Raw genomic sequence first — 20,681 nt, 5'->3', positions numbered from 1 at the left:
ACACTACCTATAAAACTGGCTAAATTAAATTCCTGATAGCAAGCAGTATACATATAGTATATTTAGTAATGCATTTAACTAGTTGAGATTTAAAAATTTTAGTTGTTTCCAAAAAAGGCAATATACCATTTAGAATTTTCGTCAGCTCTATTTTGGGTTTTCACCAAGAAAGCAAAAATGATCTGTACTGCATTTTTATTCTATGAACTTATTTGCCCTTGCTGTTGCACTAAATGTACACAGTAATCAAAAGGTATTACTTGTCTTCCACAACATCCAAAGTGAATGGTGGGTCAAAAGTACCACTAAGGGTTGGGAGGTCAAGGGAGCAGATTGGCTGAGAACCCCACACACAATGTGGATTAAACCAGCCGTGCCTGAAATACTTTAATCTGGTTCTTTCTGAATTTCAAAAGGTTAAGAATCTGACCTTTGGATTTCTCAGGCCCCAGACAAAAGAAAGTGTGTCTCTCAAAGCAAAAGTTTGACTGTCTTCCTAAGAAGGTATCGTTCAATCATCCAGGTATTTTTTATCCACTGCTACAGACTCAACATTCCTCCTTGCTGATTTTAATTTTAAAAATTATTTATTCTAGCTCATTTCTAAATGCAAAAAAAAAAAAAAAAAAAAAAAAAATCATACAAGTTAACAAGAGATCCCAAGAGTAGAATTTCTGAAAACAATTACAAATGTATTTCCTTAAAGTTTAACAAACATGGAGGGTAAGTAAATACATTCCATTTGCCCTTGGGAATTATAGCTTTTAAAAAAGAGTCCAGTGAATTATTAGATACATTTCTAGGCCCACTGCTAAATCTTTTTTTTCCTTATCCACCATCTTCCTCCACATGTTATTCTTCAAAGTCAATTCTGGACAAACTGGAGTCAAAATCATGAAAGAGTTATTACTTTTATTGCATTTCTAATCTAATTCAGGATTTTGGGGGCATAGTTTTGTTGGGGACCAGGGGCTACAGGTGGGAAATTAATCGCATTCCTCCATGATAAAGTCCCTGGCAGCAGATAGGCATACCTCACAACAATCACATCAAGAAGTATAGAGTAGTTTTGAAAAGTTAACCTATAGAGCTTCAAGTATAACCTGAGTTAAATCCTGAAATTATATTTTTTCTTTCTCTTGATTCCAAACATTATGTGGTATAAAATATACACATAGGTAACAAATATAACATAAAAAATATGTTCCATTCTATTGCGTTTCTTGTAGAAGAGCACACACCACTAGTCACTATAAAGCTATCTATACAGAAGATAAAAGTGGTGTGTTCAAATATCCAAAATACATGTGAGCCCTGAGGGAAAAAAAAAAATTTCTGTCCATCAACTGTCTGAGACAATACAAAAGTAACACTGTCAAGCATTATTTTTTCATATTTTGTTTTTCTTATGGGCTTATTTTGTTTAAAAAAAAAAAAACTAATTCTTCAAGCAACCCATTACATAATAATGGTAGTAACGAATGGTAACCCATAGAATAAAACAAGAATCTATGAGTCCATACTGGCATAAAGAAATAAACTAACAAATGGGGGAAAATGAAAAGCCCTTCATCATAGAATTCCAATTAATAAATGTAAAAGGAGGGACTGAATTAGAAAACCACCTTGGGTGACCACCACAGTAATTCTTGGAAGCAAAAATCATCAAGGAAGGCTAAAGTTGGTGGGCAGAAGAATAAAACAACAGGATATTTACATGGTTTGTAAGTATCTTTCCAGGTGACACTTAATTATAAAGAATAGTAATTTTACACTGAGGAAACCTGCCATACACCACCTTTATCAAATGACCAAAGTTATCAACAGTACCAAGAAAAACAGAAAAACTGACATCATGTGCCCCCTGAGAATGTACACTGAGAACACACCACTTCTGTGACACTCTTGCTAAAAATTCACAGGCTGAATCTAATTATCAGGAAACAAACAAACTAAACTTGAGGGACAGTCTACAAAATAACGAGTCTGTACTCTTCAAAAGAGTTAGGGTCATGAAAAATAAACAATGCTGACAAACTGTTTCAAATTAAGCAAGACCAGAGACATTACAACAAAATTCAATGTGATTCTGGTTTAGATCCTGGACCTGGGGGGTGGAGGGGAAGGTGCATTAGTGATGTAATCTGTTTTTTTTTTTTTGAGATGGAGTCTCGCTCTGTCGCCCAGGCTGGAGTGCAGTGGTATGAGCTCAGCTCACTGCAAGCTCCGCCTCCCGGGTTCACGCCATTCTCCTGCCTCAGCCTCTGGAGTAGCTGGGACTACAGGCTCCCACCACCACGCTCATCTAATTTTTTGTATTTTTAGTAGAGACTGGGTTTCACCGTGTTAGCCAGGATAGTCTCGATCTCCTGACCTCGTGATGTGCCCACCTTGGCCTCCCAAAGTGTTGGGATTACAGGTGTGAGCCACTGTGCCCGGCCTGATAATTGTACTGTAGTTTTGTAAGAGAATGCCCTTAATACAGTCAAGTATTTAAAGACTGGGGAAAAAAATTCCTTCTCTACTCTGAGGTTGGGTGGTTTCTCCTATATTTTTTCTAACTTTAAAGTTCTGCTCTTTGTACTTAGTTCTTCAATCTGCCCAGGATTGATTTTTGTGTCTTATGTGTGATGGGGCTCTATTTCTTTTTTATTACACTGTTATATGGATAAATAAAACATTCTAGAACTATTTGCTAAAGTATATTTCTTTTCCCCACTGAACCAAAAAAACAAAAAACCAAAAAAAAAAACTTACATATTTAGTTCTATTTAAACAATATAAATTATTTCTTTGTCAGAGATATAAAAAAATACGTCTTATAGTTTAGTAAATTCCAACAACCCTTCTGATAAGTATCCAAAGAAGTTAGCAGTCATCATTCAACTAGTAATTGTAAGAATTGTAAGAAAGGACTTCCTCAAGAAAGTCCTAAATATTCAATAATATTAGCAGGCAGCAAGTAGTGATGCTATTCTAGAGTTTAATAGAGGCTTTGGTTAACACTACAAAAATATCAATGTAAGTAATGTGAAAGCAAATTAATTTTCTAATCCTCCTCACCAACTGACTTTAAAGACTTTCCATGGCCAGCGTGGTGGCTCACGCCTGTAATTCCAGCACTCTGGGAGGCCAAGGTGGGCAGATCGCCTGAACTCAGGGGTTGGAGACCAGCCTGGTCAACAGGGAGAAACCCTGTCTCTACTAAAAATACAAAAATCAGCCAGGTGTGGTACTGGGCACCTGTAATCCCAGCTACTCGGGAGGCTGAGGCAGGAGAATCGCTTGAACGTGGGAGGATAAAGGGAGCTGAGATCGCACCACTGCACTCCAGCCTGGGCGACGGAGCAAGACGGTCTCAAAAAAAAAAAAAAAAAGGCGGGGTACAGTGGCTCACGCCTATAATCCCAGCACTTTGGGAGGCCGAGGCGAGTGGATCACCTAAGGTCAGGAGTTCAAGACCAGCCTGGCCAACACGGTGAAACCCTATCTCTACTAAAATACAAAAATTAGCTGGGCACTGTGGCAGATGCCTGTAATCCCAGCTACTCGGGAGGCTGAGGCAGGAGAATTGCTTGAGCCCGGGAGGCAGAGGTTGCAGTGAGCTGAGATTGCGCTATTGCACTCCAGCCTCGGCAACATAGTGAGACTCCCTCTCAAAAAAAAAAAAAAAAAAATTCTAGTAGGCATTGCTGCAGTTCACAATGAGCCATCATCCCCTTAAAATCAAGTTAAATAATTCTGGATTAAATAGAGGATTCTAATTACTTGAGTTCTGATTAATTAAAATGTAATCATATCTACTGTTGTTTGTTTACAATTATTTGAACCAACTCATGATTTTGGAAACTCAAAAATAAACTGCTCTAGTTTAGACTTTATAATAAAGCAAGACAAACGAGTACTTTTTTGATATGTCATCTATGGTTAAACATATTTACCTTAATTTACTTAAAAAAATTGGCCAACTTTCCAGGCCCTCTGCTTTCAAAATCCTCAAAGTTTAGCACTGATTTAGTCTGGGAAGAAAAAAAAAAAAATCAGAGCGGGAGAAACTGCCTATATACTGCCATATGTGAGTGCTTAAAATGGTGCCTGGCAAATAGCAGACCCTCAAATATTAGCTGAATAAACAAACATTTAACCTCCCCTCAAGGCAGAATCTGTTTCCTCTGCCCCATACTCTGTAATCAGTAGTTACTGATTACAGGCTGAATAAATCTATAAGCACAAATAAATTCCCATTTATTCAAAATGGTCAGAGAATGTAGTATTTCAATGAAATGAACATTTTGAGAGTTATCACTAATGCAATTCTGTAGATCAGGGTCCCCAACCCCCAGGCCACATACAGGTACCAGTCTGGGGCCTGTTAGGAACCAGGTCACAAAGCAGGTGGTGGAGTGGGCAAGCAAGCATTACCACCTGCACTCTGCCTCCTGTCAGATCAGCGGCAGCATGAGATTCTCATAGGAACGCACACCTTAGTGTGAACTGTGTATGCGAGGGATCTAGTTTCTGTGCTCCTTATGAGAATCTAATTAATGCCTGATGATCTGAGGCGGAAAAGTTTCATCCCGAAACATTGCCCCATTCATCCCCACCTCGCTAGCCTCTGTGGAAAAACTGTCTTCCATGAAATGGGTCCCTGGTGCCAAAAAGGCTGGGGACTGCTGCTGTAGATAGTTAATTTTCAAATAACTTACATTCAAAAATCACAAAAACGTATCCTAATAAAAAGAGACAGTTTGGTGTAATGGTTTATAGTATGGTCTCTAGAGCCAGACTGACCAGGCTGGATTTCTAATCTCTACTAGTCATTTAGCTATGTGATCTTGGGTGAATAAATAATATTAGCTATTATTATTAGCAGCAATAGCAGTAGATAAGAAGTATGCCTGCATTAGCATAGTCCCAGTATTCTTTTCTTTTTACTTGGTTTGAGATGGAGTTTCACTCTGTCGCCAGGCTGGAGAGCAGTGGCATGAGGATCTCTGCTCATTGCAACCTCTGCCTCCTGGGTTCAAATGATTCTCCTGCCTCAGCCTCCTGAGTAGCCGGGATTACAGATGCATGCCACACGCCCAGCTAATTTTTGTATTTTTAGCAGAGATGGGGTTTCACCATGTTGGTCAGGCTGGTCTCAAACTCCTGACCTCATGATCCACCAGCCTCAGCCTCCCAAAGTGTTGGGATTACAGGCGTGAGCCACCGCGCCTGGCCAATATTCTTAAATATAGACCTGGAGTACAGACATTTTCAAGTGATTATGTTAGTTTCATCGTGCCCTACAGTGTTCAAGGGTGGCTTATGCCCATGTATTACTGTGCTGTCTGCAGTGCGTTCACTTGTCATACATCAACATCCTTTCTTCTTATTTGGGATGTCACCCTTTCCCCTCCACTTGACCCTGCTCACCTCAAACACCAGTAATAGCAACACAGGAGAGAAAGATGGTGGCAATGTGCAGTTAAGATGTGGGGCTTTACGTAAGTAAAGGCAAATGATCTGTAGCCAAGATTTTGTTTTTATTTTAACTTCTGTAAACCTCAGTTTTCAAAGGTAAAAACTAAGGGAGATGACATGCATCATTATTTCTCAACTCTTATACCTCAGGCCCTAATAAAATACAATATTATCTATGATTATTCTCATATAGCTGACATTACCCTTAATTTATGAAAGAGAAAACAAAGATCCAGAATTAAGATCTGAATGAAGTCTCTGGATGAAGTCCTCAGCTTTTTACACAGCTGCCTCCCAATACAGCATAAAGTCTTCTATGACGATTCTTTTGTGAGTTACGAAATAAATCTCTAGGTAATCCTCAGAAATCATTGCTTCCATCATCACCACACAGTAACTCTCAAATCTACACACTTATCATAACCTCACTCAAGATAAAGATCCTACCCTTTTTCTAACTATAATTTGTCTATTAGGGATCTCCATCAAAATGCCTCAAAGATACCTTGAACTTCTCTTCTCATTCAAATGTATTGCCTTCTGTTCCCGATAAAATTATTGCCACTACTTAGAAATTATTCCACACTTCTCTCCTACAGTCAGTCACATGATCAGTAAGTATCTGTCTCAAGTCCATATTCCTTTTATTTGATTCCATTCCATTTTATTCGGACCCAGGCACTTTGTTCCTGGATTGTTATAAAGCTGTCCTGCCTCTGGCCTCATCTTTCTCCAAAATTCATTTTCCACTTTGCCACCAGACTGGTATTTTTCAATGTAATTTCTGATGTTTCCTCCCTGTCAAGATCACTCAATCGTTCCCCAATGCCAACAAGATTAAGTTCAAAGTCTTTAGCATGATATATAAGGCTCTTCTAAGGCTGTAAAATATTAACTGTTAACAGCATAAGCTCTTAAATAACATTAAGCAGGGATTCAGACTACAGTTCCACTGCTTACTACTTGCATGACCTTAAGCAAACTAAATTCAGTTTCCTCACTAGCAGTAAATGAGATAATACACTTAGAAAAGTGCTTGGCACAGAGTAAGCACTCAAATAATAGCTATTACCTTTGTAATCTTTCTGCCACTTTCTAGCTCCTACAACCTATCCATTCTTTGTCATCCCACATATACACAGAACTGGAGCCTTATCACTCCATTAGGTCTCTCAAACAAGAACTTTTGTCTTTCCTGTCACCATATCACTTCATATACATGATGTGGCCATCTTTTATCTACTGTGATGAAACTGCACACAGCAGCAGAATATCTTAAACTTTGCAAAGTATCAGAAGAAAAGGTCATACAGAAAGGAAAACTCTAAGATCAAATTATACTATTAAAAACTTCTTGATACATTATTTAGTACAGCAATCATTAGCAAATACCTTTGATAACTAGCTAGCACTATTGAGACTTGTGGTTTAAGGCCTAAAATTAAGGCTCAATATTACAGTGCCTTGACACTTTGGGAAAACAGGGAGAACCTTGAATGGCCTAACTGCAAGTTCTCTTCACTCTGCTCCCATAGACAAGGTCCCCTAGCCAAACAATCTTCTATCACAGGGAACAGACACAGTTCCTTCTTATCCCTGAGTAGCAAGCTTCAGGTCACCGCCAGCCCTTGGAATTATCAAAACAATGAATGGATCACGTCCTGAGAACCAGGGATCACTCCACCCTCTTGATACTTACTAAAAGTCTGCCTCCTACAGCCCCTGACTGTTCTTCACTCTGTTCCCAAGCACAACTCCCATGTAGGCCTGCGTAGTGTGCTGTCTCCTCTCTCCGGGGCTGCTGAGTATTTGTGATTAATAAACTGCTGTCAATCTTATCTGTCCAGTGTCAGATTATGTATGTTCTGTCAACCCCCCAATTCCAGGGCAAGAACCCCTCCACCAATGGAGTGAACAGGAGGCCATTAAAACAAGATCTCACTTACCAGTGAAGCCTGAATTTAAGATATGTAATTGGGGACATATCAAGATACATAGGAAGCAAGGAATTCAGATACTTAAAAACATGTTTTAAGCAAGCAAATAAGGTGACATATAGTCTAAACATTAGAAGAGAACACAAGATTCTCCACAGATCATATTAATTTTTTTTCAGACATAAATTTACAGTATGGTTATTTAGTTTTCTATCAGCCAATGGATGTGACGGGAGGAGAGAAGTGGTTGACATACAACAACATTTTAACAAAGGAAGATCCGAGCCAAACTGACAAAGGCAGCAGAAAACGAAGTTCCTTCAGAGGAACGAAAACATTACAAACTGAGCCCTGAAATTCAGGAGCCAATCAAGCCTCTTGAGTGCTTTAAACTTCTAAGTAACTGAATTTTTATTGAAGAATGCAAGTTTACATCAACAAACACCTCAGATGAAAACAATGATCAGAACTTTGAGTTATAGGATAAAATAAACATTTTAAAACCTCCAATTTGGCCAGGTGCCATGGCTCACACCTGTAAAATCCCAACACTTTGGGAGGCTGGGATGGGAGGATCACTTGAGGCCATCCTGGTCAACATGGTAAGATCCTATCTCTACAAAAAATGAGAAAAAAAAAAAAAAATTAGCCAGGCATGGTGGTGAGCACCTGTGGTCCCAGCAACTTGGGAGCCTGAGATAGGAGAATCACTTGAACCTGGGAGGTCAAGGATACAGTGAGCTGTGATTGTGCCACTACACTCCAGCCTGGATGACAGAGCAAGGCCCTGTCTCAAAAACAAAAAAAATCCCTCCAATTTACTGCAAATCTACTGAGACTTTGGAAGTGATCAAGTAACCGGGAAAGATTTTGTGGATGCTGCTAGCGGAGTGAAAGAAAATGAATTAGAAGCTCTTACATCAATTTTAGGCAATCTTCTTTCACTCGTTCTACTCTTCAACCTGGAGAGAACTCCTTGTTAGTATACAAATAGGGAAGATAAAATTAATTTATTACATAGTGACAAATAGTCTTTGATGGAGCAAATTAGAAGACCTAAAATTGCCATCCTCAAAAATGAACACTTTGCCATTTGGTAGATTGTGATTCCATTCAACCTTCTTCGGAATCCCTATAAGACTGAAGAAAGCGAACAGAATTCAGTCGTAAACAGTTCAGGCAAGGAAAAAACAAAAAAACAAAAAAACAAGGATATTCATCTTTCAAAACCAGTTGTTGTTGATTCCACCTTTTTTTTTTGGAATGGGGTCTTGGTCTATTGCCCAGGCTGGAGTATACTGGCACCATCCCCGCTCACTGCAACCTCCACCTCCTGGACTCAAGTGATTCTCCCACCTCGGCTCCAGAGTAGCTGGGATTACAGGTGAGCACCACCATAACCAGCTAATTTTTGTATTTTTAGTAGAGACAGGGTTTCTCCATGGTGGTTAGGATGATCTTGAACTCCTAACCTCAAGTGATCCACCCACCTCGGCCTCCCGAAGTGCTGGGATTATAGGCATGAGCCACCGTGCCCAGCCTGATTCCACTATTCTTAGAGAGAATTCCCCACTCCCTTCTCTTAGGAGAGAAAAGAAAGAATGCTATTTTCTCCATCAAGTAAAAGCACAGTTCATTTTGATAAACCCCACAGTAAACTGTTTTCTGCTTTCCATCATGCACTACTTTCTTTTTGTCAAGTGCCAGCAGATGTCGCTTAGGATCAGAAGTGTCTCTGACTGCAGCGAAAAACGCCTTGTGCTGATGCTTGGACATTGCTTGCCATACATTGTACTTGACGTGCTGCTGGCAGACAGACGCTGATGCCCTCAGATTGTATACAACATGCCTACATCTTGAATCTAAAAAGAAAAATCAGCTTCTCCACATTCTTTCTAGTATGATCAAGAGGTCAGATAAAGAGCCAAGGCAAGTGATACTAACTGGTGTTATGGCATTTACACATCATGTCAGACCAACACATGCAGAAGCCGAACATTTAAAACAGTGATGGGAAGAGGTGAGTCACAAAGACCCAGAAAGGACACTACTTGTAGCTAAACCTTATGGAGTAGTGGTGCCTTACTTTCCTCAAGAAGTTCCTCACTCCCTAGTCCTCCTTAAATGGAAGGTAAGGCATATTGGGTATGAGAAGCTGTGATCAAAAGCCTTGGTATCATTACGGGATACCTTGATGAACCAGGCAAGTATCAGCAGCTTTTGAATTGTTGCCTTTGGCCTTGAGTGACACCTCAGAAAAAGTAGTGAGTGCAAAAACATCTAGTACTTCTAATGGCCTATGATACTTGGAATATGGAATTTGGAAATGTACAATCTTACACCTACACTGCTGAATAAGACTGAAAAACTTAGGGAAAGAGAACAAAGGGAAGGAGGGCTGGATGAACACAAGCCTCACATGTATCTTTCTGCCTTGCAATCCTTGACTGTGTCACTCTTTGCATTAATGGTACAGAATGTACCTTTCTCAAGCAAAGACAAGCTCCATGGTGAAGTGCCACAGGTGGAAGTGACTGGGTTCCCTCAGCCTGTGATGCCCCTTCAAGATGTGTTTATTACTGAAAGTCATAAGCAATTGGTAGTGCTACTTCAGTTTTATAATTACCACCTAGAACACGAGGGTACAACATGAGAGTTTACTGTGGGTTGTCATTCATTACCACAATTTACAGAAATAGATGGCAAAATTAAAGTTACTTCACCTGCCTATGTCCATGAATTCTCCAGATTGTTCTACTGCCTTTGCTGAACATTTGGCAACATGTTTTCAAACACTAAGGTAAAACTTGAGTTTCGGGAGATTTTAAAACTGTCTGAAGAAAACAATTCCTTAACAAGAAATGGAGTCCTCACCAAAGCAGCTATAAAAATGGTAAACTGACAAAAATTTTAAAAAATGTTTTTAAACCTTAAGCAACTGAAAAAATAAAATAAAGATGAAAGTATAAAAAGCAGACAATGTATGTTCATGGGAGCACACAGACATACATGTACACAAACACACACCACCAAAACAAAAAACGAAAACCAAAAAAACCCAACAACAACAAAAAGCCCCAAAACAGCCATCTAGAAGCATTAAATTTAGAGGCAAAGGACCCTGCACTCTCCAGCAGTCCAAAGGTACACTACTCTGGGAAATACCTGTACTAAAAATGACTCACTGTTTAGCTTAAATTCAAATTTACCGAGGCATCAGTATTTTATTTGAGAATCCTACCTGCAGCCCCTATAATTTCCACATGGTATGGGCCACCATGATCAAGGAAGGAGATACTACAGTAGGAATTTTTCAGATATGAATGGCGGTCAGACTCACCTGGAAAGCTCAGGTGAAAAAACACAGATTCCCACCCTCTATTCTAGACCCAGTGAATCTATTTTCAGAGAATGGTGACCTAGAAATCTATGTTTTAGAAAATCTCTCCAGGTGATTCTGAAGGGTGACCAGATACCGCACCCATGTCCTATAAGGGCCTTTAGATGTAAAATTTGTCTAGTCTAGTCTCCTTGCAAAATGAATTACAGGTTTTACTTGATTCTCAAGAAAATGAAACACCAAAAAGGGTCACTACTTTAGACACTGGTAGTAAAATTAAAGGAGCTATTATGCACTTTTCCACTTTCAACTAAAAGAATTATTTGAGGTTGTTTTCCACAACTCTCTAAAAAATGGCTGTCTTTTGAGAATGAGAAGTAAAAAAGAAGAAAAAACCTACTTTTTTGAACTCTATGACATTTAAATAGTTTATGACCAAGTGATCACTATTGCATGTCTGTGTTTCAGGTGAATTTATTTTAATATGGGTAAACTTAAGAGTGGTAATTTGTTTTAGTAAGTTTTCCTCAAAATTTTTTTCCTTTATAATTATCATTTTGATTGGTAATTAAAAACAGGGCCCACAGCACTTAACCTAAAACTGGGTCACCTACAGAACTCAACATTGATTCTTCTTTAAATATGTTTTTACCATTTATTTAAAACATGAAGAAACCCATGAATCCAAAGTAGGCATTATCATCAACTAAAAGAGAGTAAGTTATGTAAACTATTCTTTTATCTTATGTTTTCAATTTCCTTTTCCCTTCTGAATCATTTCCCTTGTACACCCTAGAATGTTCTCTTACAAAAAAAGTATTTCTTAAAATGAAATAGCAGGAAAAAACAAAGTAGTAATACATATTTTTCTCTTTTGTTTCACTACCAATTTTTTTCAAGAATAATTTATACTTACTGTCTCCACTCATCCTTTAGTCGACATTTATTGAGCCCCTAATACAGTGATACAGTGAAACTTAACCCTAGTTGCACATTCAGATCACCTCGGAAGCTTTAAAACAACAACAACAAAACAAACAAACAAACAAACAAAAAAAACAAGGAATTACGGATACTCCAGGCCTCACCCACAAGAGGAACCTGCGCGTTCATTTTGTTTATAAACTCTCCAGTTGATTCTAATGTGCAACCAGAGTTGAAAATCACTGATTTAATACATGCTAGGCACTCTACTGGAATTACCAAGATGATGAAGACATAAGGCCTGGCTCTGAAGAACACAGGAAATAAGGACAGTGGGTAAATCTATTAAAATTGGTAAATGTTATAACAAAGATAAGTACAAATTGCTAAGGGAGCAGAGATAGGTCAGGATACAAAAGAAGAGGAGAAAGACCTTGAGTCTGCTTATTCAAAGATGAGTAGTTTAGAATGCAAACAATACTGAAAGGCCGTTTCTGGAAAAGGGAAAATACATACTTTTCATTACAGACTCCAGTTATCTGGCTTATGTTTCTCCACTCCTTGCTCCAAACACTAGTAAAATTATTCTCTTGAAGGCCACTAATCCCTAGTCCACCACTTAAATAGCCTTAACTGCACCAGTTTCCTGTCTGTACAATGAAGATAATAATAAGGTTATTCTCACAATTAATAGAGAGAATACACGTTAAAGTGCCGGGCAGAGAGTAGGTGTAATTTGTTTCTCATTCCTTTCTCTTAAATCCAAAGGCTTTTTTTCAATCTCATACCCCTAATCTCTGCAACTGCTCCTTCTTGAAATTCTCTTCACATTCTGTGACCTGAGCACCTACTCTGTGCTAGCTATCAATAGGTAACACTTCGACTTCAAGGGTTTCTCCTCACCTTTAGGTCTCTCTCCACTTCTTATTCCTCAAATCAAAGTATTAAGTATATGCTTCCTGCCCTCTCCTCTTTCCTAAGTCTAAGCTTTTTGTCCTAAAGGGCTTATCCCATCTCGCTTTAACCCACAAAAAGGATTCTCAAATCTCTATATAATCTCTGGAGGTGACCTCTTTTTCAAGCTGTTTCTCTGTCTCCTGTATCTGCTAGGCATTTTCACATAAACAAACTAACATTTCAAACTCAGTACAACCAAAACTAAATTCACCATTATTCCTCCCAACTGTGTATCCTCTTTCCGTATTCTCCAGTTGTTACTAGTGGTACCAATTCCCAGTCATCCAGACTTCAATGTTCACAGTTTTCTCTGACTCATGCCTTTCCCCTATATTCATTTACCAAGTCTTGTTGATTCCAACTCTAAAATCTATTAGCAATCTTTTTTGCCTCCATTTCTTGTGGGATGACTTTCAACCAGGTCCTAAAGTCCACTTAAGCCAGGTTCTCAACTGTTCTTACTAGCTCTAATCTATCTAGACCCATGGGTTTCAACCAGGGGTGAATACGTCCACCAGGAGACATTTTGGATTGGTAAGCCTTGGTGGTGGTAGTGGCATATCACGTGGGCCAAGGATGTTGCTAAACATCCTACAATGCACAGGATGTCCACTCGCCCAACAATATCTGGCCCAAACTGTCAACAGTGCTGAGGTGGAAAAACCCTGACAGTGAGCTGTTAAACAGCACAATTCACCTTTGCATCTCTTATTCTAAAAGTACCGAAGATAGAGTAGACACTCAACTATTTAACTGAATTCTTTTTACACAAAACTCACTGCCTGCTCATTCCCACTTTCCTGTTATTTTTCCCTATGTTGTGCTCTCTGGTATGAGCTTGACCCCAACTGATGTTTACCATGCCCCTAGGCAGTAGTAGTTTTTCTATCTTCTAAATTTTTAGACCCAATTTAGTATGTATCTTATATATGTCCAATTCATCTTTGAATCTATAGTTTTACATTGCATTGTATCTACCTTCCAGGTGATCGCAACACTTTAGTGAATTTAAAACTTAATCTATGCTGTCATTATTGCTATTCACAAATATTCCAATTCGCCTCTTTTTCCCTGACCTTTCTGAAATTAGGTTTATATATGTAACTTGCTTTAGCTAATTGAAATCTGAGGAGAAGTGATGTGAGCTCCTTCCAGCTACTCGGAAGGCTGAGGCAGGAGAATCGCTTGAACCCAGGAGGCGGAGGTAGCAGTGAGCCGAGATTGTGCCACTGTACTCAAGCCTAGGTGACAGAGTAAGACTCTGTCTCAAAAAAAAAAAAAAAGTGTGCAATTCATTCCATTTCCTTCCCGCCACTGCAGTGACTGAGAAAAAAGTTTAGATGGAAGCTCTCTAACCAACTGGAAAGCTAAATTACTTCCCTGAGCAGGGCTCTCTGTTGACCCACACTAGATATACATCGAATGAATGAGATGCAGTACAAAGCTCCCACATTCAATACTCTTGTGCTGAGATTTCAGGACGTTTGTTACTGAACTATATCCTTGCCTATCCTGATTCACAATCAATATAAGATGCCTAACTTTATGTACCACTAAAAAAGGAAAAATGCTACCAATGAAATATTACAAGCCATTGATTGAACAATGCAGCCTGATTTCAGAGATCTTAAAATATAAAAAAGTATCAGTACTGAAATCAGTGAAATATAGTATATTTGGTAAATGAATGAAGATGGAGGTAAATGATTTCAAAAGTCATTTTCAGTAGAAACACTGTGAATTAGAATGCATAAGAAAAGTTCTCAGCCATTAAGATACATAGTGAGACATGTAAATATGTCGTAAGAGCAAGAATGTAAAAACTGTACTTAATCCTCAAAATAAAATTTATGAAATACTCCTTTTTTGACAACAGCCATGGGTATGTTTATGGAACCTGTTAGAAGAGTGGTTTTCAGAAGACAAAGACCTCATTTTCTTTGATATGCATGAATCTCTTATTACAAATTACTGTTATAATAACTTGAACAAATTTTTGCTTCAGGTGACTGATTAGGCTTTTAGGTCATAGCTTGGAACCACAGGTCAAGCTTTGCCATCATGCTTTTCAACCTTAAAAATTATTTAAATTCTCTAAGTGTTTTCATATCTGTATTCTCACACTAACGTGCAATTATTCTATCCAACTACTTATGCAAAAATGGCTCCCAAATGCACTGAAAATTTACCACAGATTTACTTTAATGTGTAAAGTCTGAAAAACTCCACTAATGTTATAGCTGCTATCAAGTTCCTGTCTGCAACAGAAATTTTCATATTTTATTGGTGAAATAACATAATTTATCTATAGAATGGAATTAGGAACGAATATTGTCTACATTAATAGCTTTCTGCTTGAGTTTACTTTCTCATTAATAAGAATTTTTTTTTTTAACTTTTTGAGATGGAGTCTTGCTTATTGCCCAGGCTGGAATGCAGTGGTGCGATCACCGATCACTGCAACCTCTGCCTCCCTGGTTCAAGTGATTCTCCTGCCTCAGCCTCCTGAGTAGCTTGAACTACAGGTGCATGACACCATGCCCAGGTAATTTTTTGTATTTTTAGTAGAGATAGGGTTTCACCAGTGTTGGTCAGGCTGGTCTCGCACTCCTGACCTCAGGTGATTCACCCGCCTCAGCCTTCCAAAGTGCTGGGGGTATAGGTGTGAGCCACACTGCCCAGCCAATAAGAGCATTTCTAATTTTACATTAATATTATGAAATACAATGGCAGCTTCTATTGTTTTTACATACACAAAATTTCTGAAGCCAGTCACTAAGGGAGAAGTATATAAACTACAGATAGAGCCATCCTATTCAGCACACGTAGAGTAATGACAGATGTTAAAGATGACATTATGTCTGCACTTAGGAATTCCAATGGAAAAGGGAAAAAACAGTAAGCAAATAACTATTACGCAAAATTGTATTTAATACTAAAGATCTCTTGTAGAGTTCAGACGAGAGGCTAAAAAGGCTGTGTAATCTAAGCTAAATCTTGAGGGATGACTGAGATTTTCATGTTTCAAAAAAGGGGACAGACCTGGAAGCAGTGCCAATACTCAAAGTAGATGAAAAGTCATGAGCAGAGAAAAATAACTACAATTTATTGTGTGCTTACTACATGCCAAGCCCAATAGACTTATAACAACTTAATGAAGAAGGTAACTTACTACCACATTCTAACATTTCAGAGCAAACTGAGGCTAAGATTAAATAATTTATCTGAGGTGCTGGAAATGGACCAGTGGCTGGGAATGGTGGCTCATGCCTACGCCTGTAATCCCAGCACTTTAGGGGGCCAAGGTGGGCAGATCACCTGAGCTCAGGAGTTCCAGACCAGCCTGGGCAACATGGTGAAACCCCATCTCTACTAAAAACACAAAAATCAGCCAGGCACGCAGGCGTGTGCCTGTAGTCCCAGCTACTCAGGAGGCTAAGACAGGAGAATTGCTTGGGCCTGGGAGACGGAGGTTGTAGTGAGCCGAGACTGTGCCACTGCACTCCAGCCTGGGTGACAGAGTGAGAATCTGTCTCAAAAAAAAAAAAAAAAAAAAAAAAAAGAGAGAGAGAGAGAAATGAACTAGTATGCAGTTCTCTGAAGTCTCTCTAAATTCACAGCACGATTAAGTAACAATATATACTGAAAATGTCAGAACTATTTAGGTTAAAACGGAATACAAGGCCATGAATACCATTTTTAAAGAGCTGGACTTCCTTGTAAAGGCAATGGAGGATCCAGGCACTAAAATTTTGAGAGTAGAGAAATGACATAATAAAGCAAGGCTTAGATACAGGAAACAGGAGGAATTAGTCTAGAAACTTCATAGTAAAAACCTAACAGTGGCAAATACAACAGAAGGGAAAGAATGGATGTGAGACATTTTTCTTGACTTTACTTCTTAACTGTTGGCACAGAACAAGTATAATCAAGTTGCATTCTGTTTGTACAGTGAAATTTTGTTACCAAACATTATTTAATAATCAGGTCAATGAAGAGATAATAAACCAAGTATTAATATAAATGAATTGACTTTTCAAGCAAAAAATAAGTTATTTGTATAATACATTTTGATGATGGAAGTGACAACTTTTACCAGTTGATTGTAAGGTACGGGGCCAAAAAAAAGTTAGAATAAAGCTGAAATTAAAAACCAGGATGACTGGAATAATGGGAATAAAGATATAAAGAGAAAAATCATCAAGAGAAGATAGATTATACCCCCTTTGTGTGAGAGGAAAGAAGAAGGGAGTTCATAAATTTACTTCTAGGCAAGCTCCATTTGAACGTACCTAATTAACCATCTCCAGTGAACATGACTAGCAGATAAAAATCTGACCAGTAATCAGGAAAGAAGTTAGTGCTACAGCTATGTACCTGGGAGACATCTGCAAAGACCTAAAAGTTGAAGCTATGGGATAGATTATTGTAATCACTGAAGTAAAGGGTTACAGGAAGAAAAAAGATCCTTTCCCATCAGTAACTAAGTGTATTCCTTCTGGAACTTGAATCTCTCATCCAGAGAGAGGTTTCGGAATGGGTCTTTTCAATTGAGTCTTACACAACTATTTCATATAATTTCAAATTCACAAAAATGCTTTACTGTACAATATAGCTGACCCAGGAATGAAAATGAATTGTTTTGGGTCTAGGGTTTCTGTAACTATGTAAAAAAGTCTATGGGACACACTATACAAGAGCTTTAAAGAACTTCATTGTGGTCTTCAGCTAAATTTATTTCCCATTCACCCAGTGGCCAAAGGAGAAAAGATTATTAAATTTCTTTTTTTTTTTTTTTTTTTTTTTTTGAGACGGAGTCTCGCTCTGTTGCCCAGGCTGGAGTGCAGTGGCCGGTTCTCAGCTCACTGCAAGCTCTGCCTCCCGGGTTTACGCCATTCTCCTGCCTCAGCCTCCCGAGTAGCTGGGACTACATTAGCTGGGACTACAGGCGCCCGCCACCTCGCCCGGCTAGTTTTTTGTATTTTTTAGTAGAGACGGGGTTTCACCGTGTTAGCCAGGATGGTCTTGATCTCCTGACCTTGTGATCTGCCCGTCTCAGGCCTCCCAAAGTGCTGGGATTACAGGCTTGAGCCACCGCGCCCGGCCAAGATTATTAAATTTCATAGTGATAGCCTCAAAAAGCAATTGTGTACGACTTTAAAAAACAAAACTATTATTCTAGATTAATTTCTAAAATGCTTCCTACCAGTAGCATAACACATTTAAATGTGTTAATAATAAGCTTTATTCTAAAATGATCAAGACAAAAATTTAGAACTTAACACTACTTGTTTGGTATTACTTTTTAAAACAGGGCCAGGAATCATGGCTCATGCCTGTAATCCCAGCACTTTAGGAGGCCCAAGCGGGAGGATAGCTTGAGCCGGAGTTTGAGACCAGCCTGGATAACATCATGACACCTTGTCTCTATAAAAAAAGTTTTTTTAATTAGCTGGGTGTGGTGGCACGCCTGCATGTACTCCCAGCTACTTGGGAGACTGAGGTGAGAGGACTGCTTGAGCCCAGGAAGTTGAGGTTGCAGGGAGGCATGATCACCACTGCACTCTAGCCTGGGTGACAGAGTGAGACCCTGTCTAAAAAAGAAAAAAGGAAGAACCAACGTTTCTCCTTTTTCAAAATAAGCTGTCAACAAATTAAAAATGAAGAGACAAAACCAGAAGAGGTTCTTATCAATTTTGTTTAAGAAAGCATAATGTTGGCTGGGCACAGTGGCTCACACCTGTAATCCCAGCACTTTGGGAGGCCGAGGGAGGTGGATCACCTGATGTCAGGAGTTCAAGACCAGCCTGGACAACATAGTGAAACCCCGCCTCTACTAAAAATACAAGAATTAGCTGGGCATGGTAGCACGTGCCTGTAATCCCAGCTACTCAGGAGGCTGAGTCAGGAGAATCGCTTGAGCCCAGGAGGCACAGGTTGCAGAGAGCCGAGATTGCACCACTGCACTCCAGGCTGGGCAACAGAGGGGGACTCTGTCTCAAAAAAAAAAAAAAAAAAAGAAGAGAGCATAATGTAACAAGACCTTCATCTTGACTGTCCTTGGGTGAACTACTTAAAGCTTTTGAACCTCACTCTACTCATCTGTGAAATGGAAATAGAACAACTACCTCTTACAACAACAAATTAAGTAATGAATGGATCTAACTGAGCCAAGCATATATAAAGTACAGTACTAGATACATCTTAACAGCTTCCCTTCCTCAGATTTGCAATCTGGAACGGAAATCTCAAAAACTTAAAAGTATTCAAAACTTAGTATTATTTTTTTAGAGATGAGGTCTCGCTATGTTGCCCAGGCTGGTCTACAACTCCTGGGCTCAAGCGATCCTCCATACCTTGGCATCCAGAGTAGATGGCATTACAGGTGCAAACCACCGTGCCCAGCTTGACAGCTTATTTTTGAAAATTACCAATAAGGCGTAGAAAGAGTAATATCAAAATATCACTTTTAAGTCCTCTCTGTTTTCTGATCCCATACTGGACACATCCTCCTCCCCCAAAATGAAAACAACCTTTAGATATCTCAATTGACAAGAACGTTAAAATTTCACTTAACTGGTTACTTGAATTTAACCTAAAAGTTTTGTCAGTTTTTAAATTAGTAAATATAGTGATGAAATTTATATGTAAAATATCTACATAATATTCTTACAAAACACCAAAAATCAAATTAGAATTTTCATTCATTTATCCATAAAACATTCTGCTACTAGGCGGCGCAGGCTTTTAAGACACAGAACCTCCTCATTCCTCTTTATGAAGCTTAGTGCCCTGAGAGTGCCGGATAATAAGGCATCTTGTTATCTCATTTTTAAAAAACTTTTTAATCTTAGGCCTTTACAACACATGGCAGGTCTTATTAACTCCCACACTGAGTATTCTCTCTTCAGCTAGATTTCTAGCCACTTGAGCTACTAATCACCACTTAAGAATGGTAGAATAAAAACACGACAATCTCTTTTTAAGCTTTTTAGCACGACTCAATTTTAAACATGTGTTTGTGCACTCTTGTACATTTTCAGTCACCTACTTAGGGTTATTTACCAAGATTATACATTGAATACTGTACAGCAACTTTTGCGGATACAGGGATCTGCCTACTGGGTCTGTGGGTTATGGAGACGTTGCTCGCCCCCATTTTGTTGTTGTATTATCACTTTCACCAAACAACACAAGAGAAAAACAGATTTCCGAAAATAACGATGAGGCTGACTTCTGACCATTCACATTGGGAATGGGACAGAACCTTCTATTTCGGTGCAAGAACACAGCATATAAAAACACCTAGAGCAGAGGGTCCCAAATGAAAATATTCTCAGACTTACACGAGGATTTCTTAAACACCACAACGTACCTAAATGTACCTGTATTTTCCTCCATTGGCTGTACTGCTTTGAAATTTAAAAATGAAGCACTCTTTAACGAAGAGTGGACATTTCCAACCCTACAACTAACTCACTCGTATGTTCTGTCAGTTACTTCTAAGTTTGAGAAACGTCAGGGTCCTTTCCGAGAAACAGTAAAAATTAGCAGGGTTCTCCCCTATCCCACCACCCTCGGGAATGGGACGTTCACGAAAGCCAAACAAAAGGGGCGAATTATTCCATTGCTCGTATTAAATATCTGAGAACTTAAGTAGTTCATCTGGTTCCTCTGCTGTCACAGCATCTGACATACAGTAAAAGGAGGAGAACGATTTCTCCTCTTGGAAGAAGTCCTAGCAGGAAGGTGAGGTGCCACCAAATCGACCCCCCGGGGAGAATGCTGCCAACGTGGGCAGAAAACAACTATGGGGAGGGGGTTGTCTTTTTCTGAGCAACTCCGCTGCCTCCCGGGGAACATGGGAGCTGCAAAGCTTACTGCTAGAGCCACGAAACGAAAGAGAGAGGGAGAGAGAGAGGCCTCCACAGGGAAAGGGAAAAAAAAGGATAAACCGTAGAGAATCAGAAAAGGAAGCGGTTTGCTTTGGGGAGGGGGAAAGTAGAAGGGAGAAGTGAAGGTCTGCTTCCTAAGCGATTTTTCCCTTCCCCCTCACC

At 39.1% G+C, this 20,681-nt stretch overlaps 1 protein-coding gene across 2 annotated transcripts in view; it reads right to left on the bottom strand.

Moving 5' to 3' along the window:
- CAPZA2 (capping actin protein of muscle Z-line subunit alpha 2) overlaps window positions 1-20,681 on the bottom strand; it is a 56,477-nt gene that overhangs the window by 35,186 nt on the left and 610 nt on the right. The window lies entirely within an intron of this gene.

Source organism: Rhinopithecus roxellana, chromosome 6, assembly GCF_007565055.1.
Source record: "Rhinopithecus roxellana isolate Shanxi Qingling chromosome 6, ASM756505v1, whole genome shotgun sequence".
In the NCBI taxonomy this organism is placed as follows: Eukaryota; Metazoa; Chordata; class Mammalia; order Primates; family Cercopithecidae; genus Rhinopithecus; species Rhinopithecus roxellana.
Note: the sequence above shows the minus strand (reverse complement) of the source record. Positions and strands in the feature narration are given on the sequence as shown.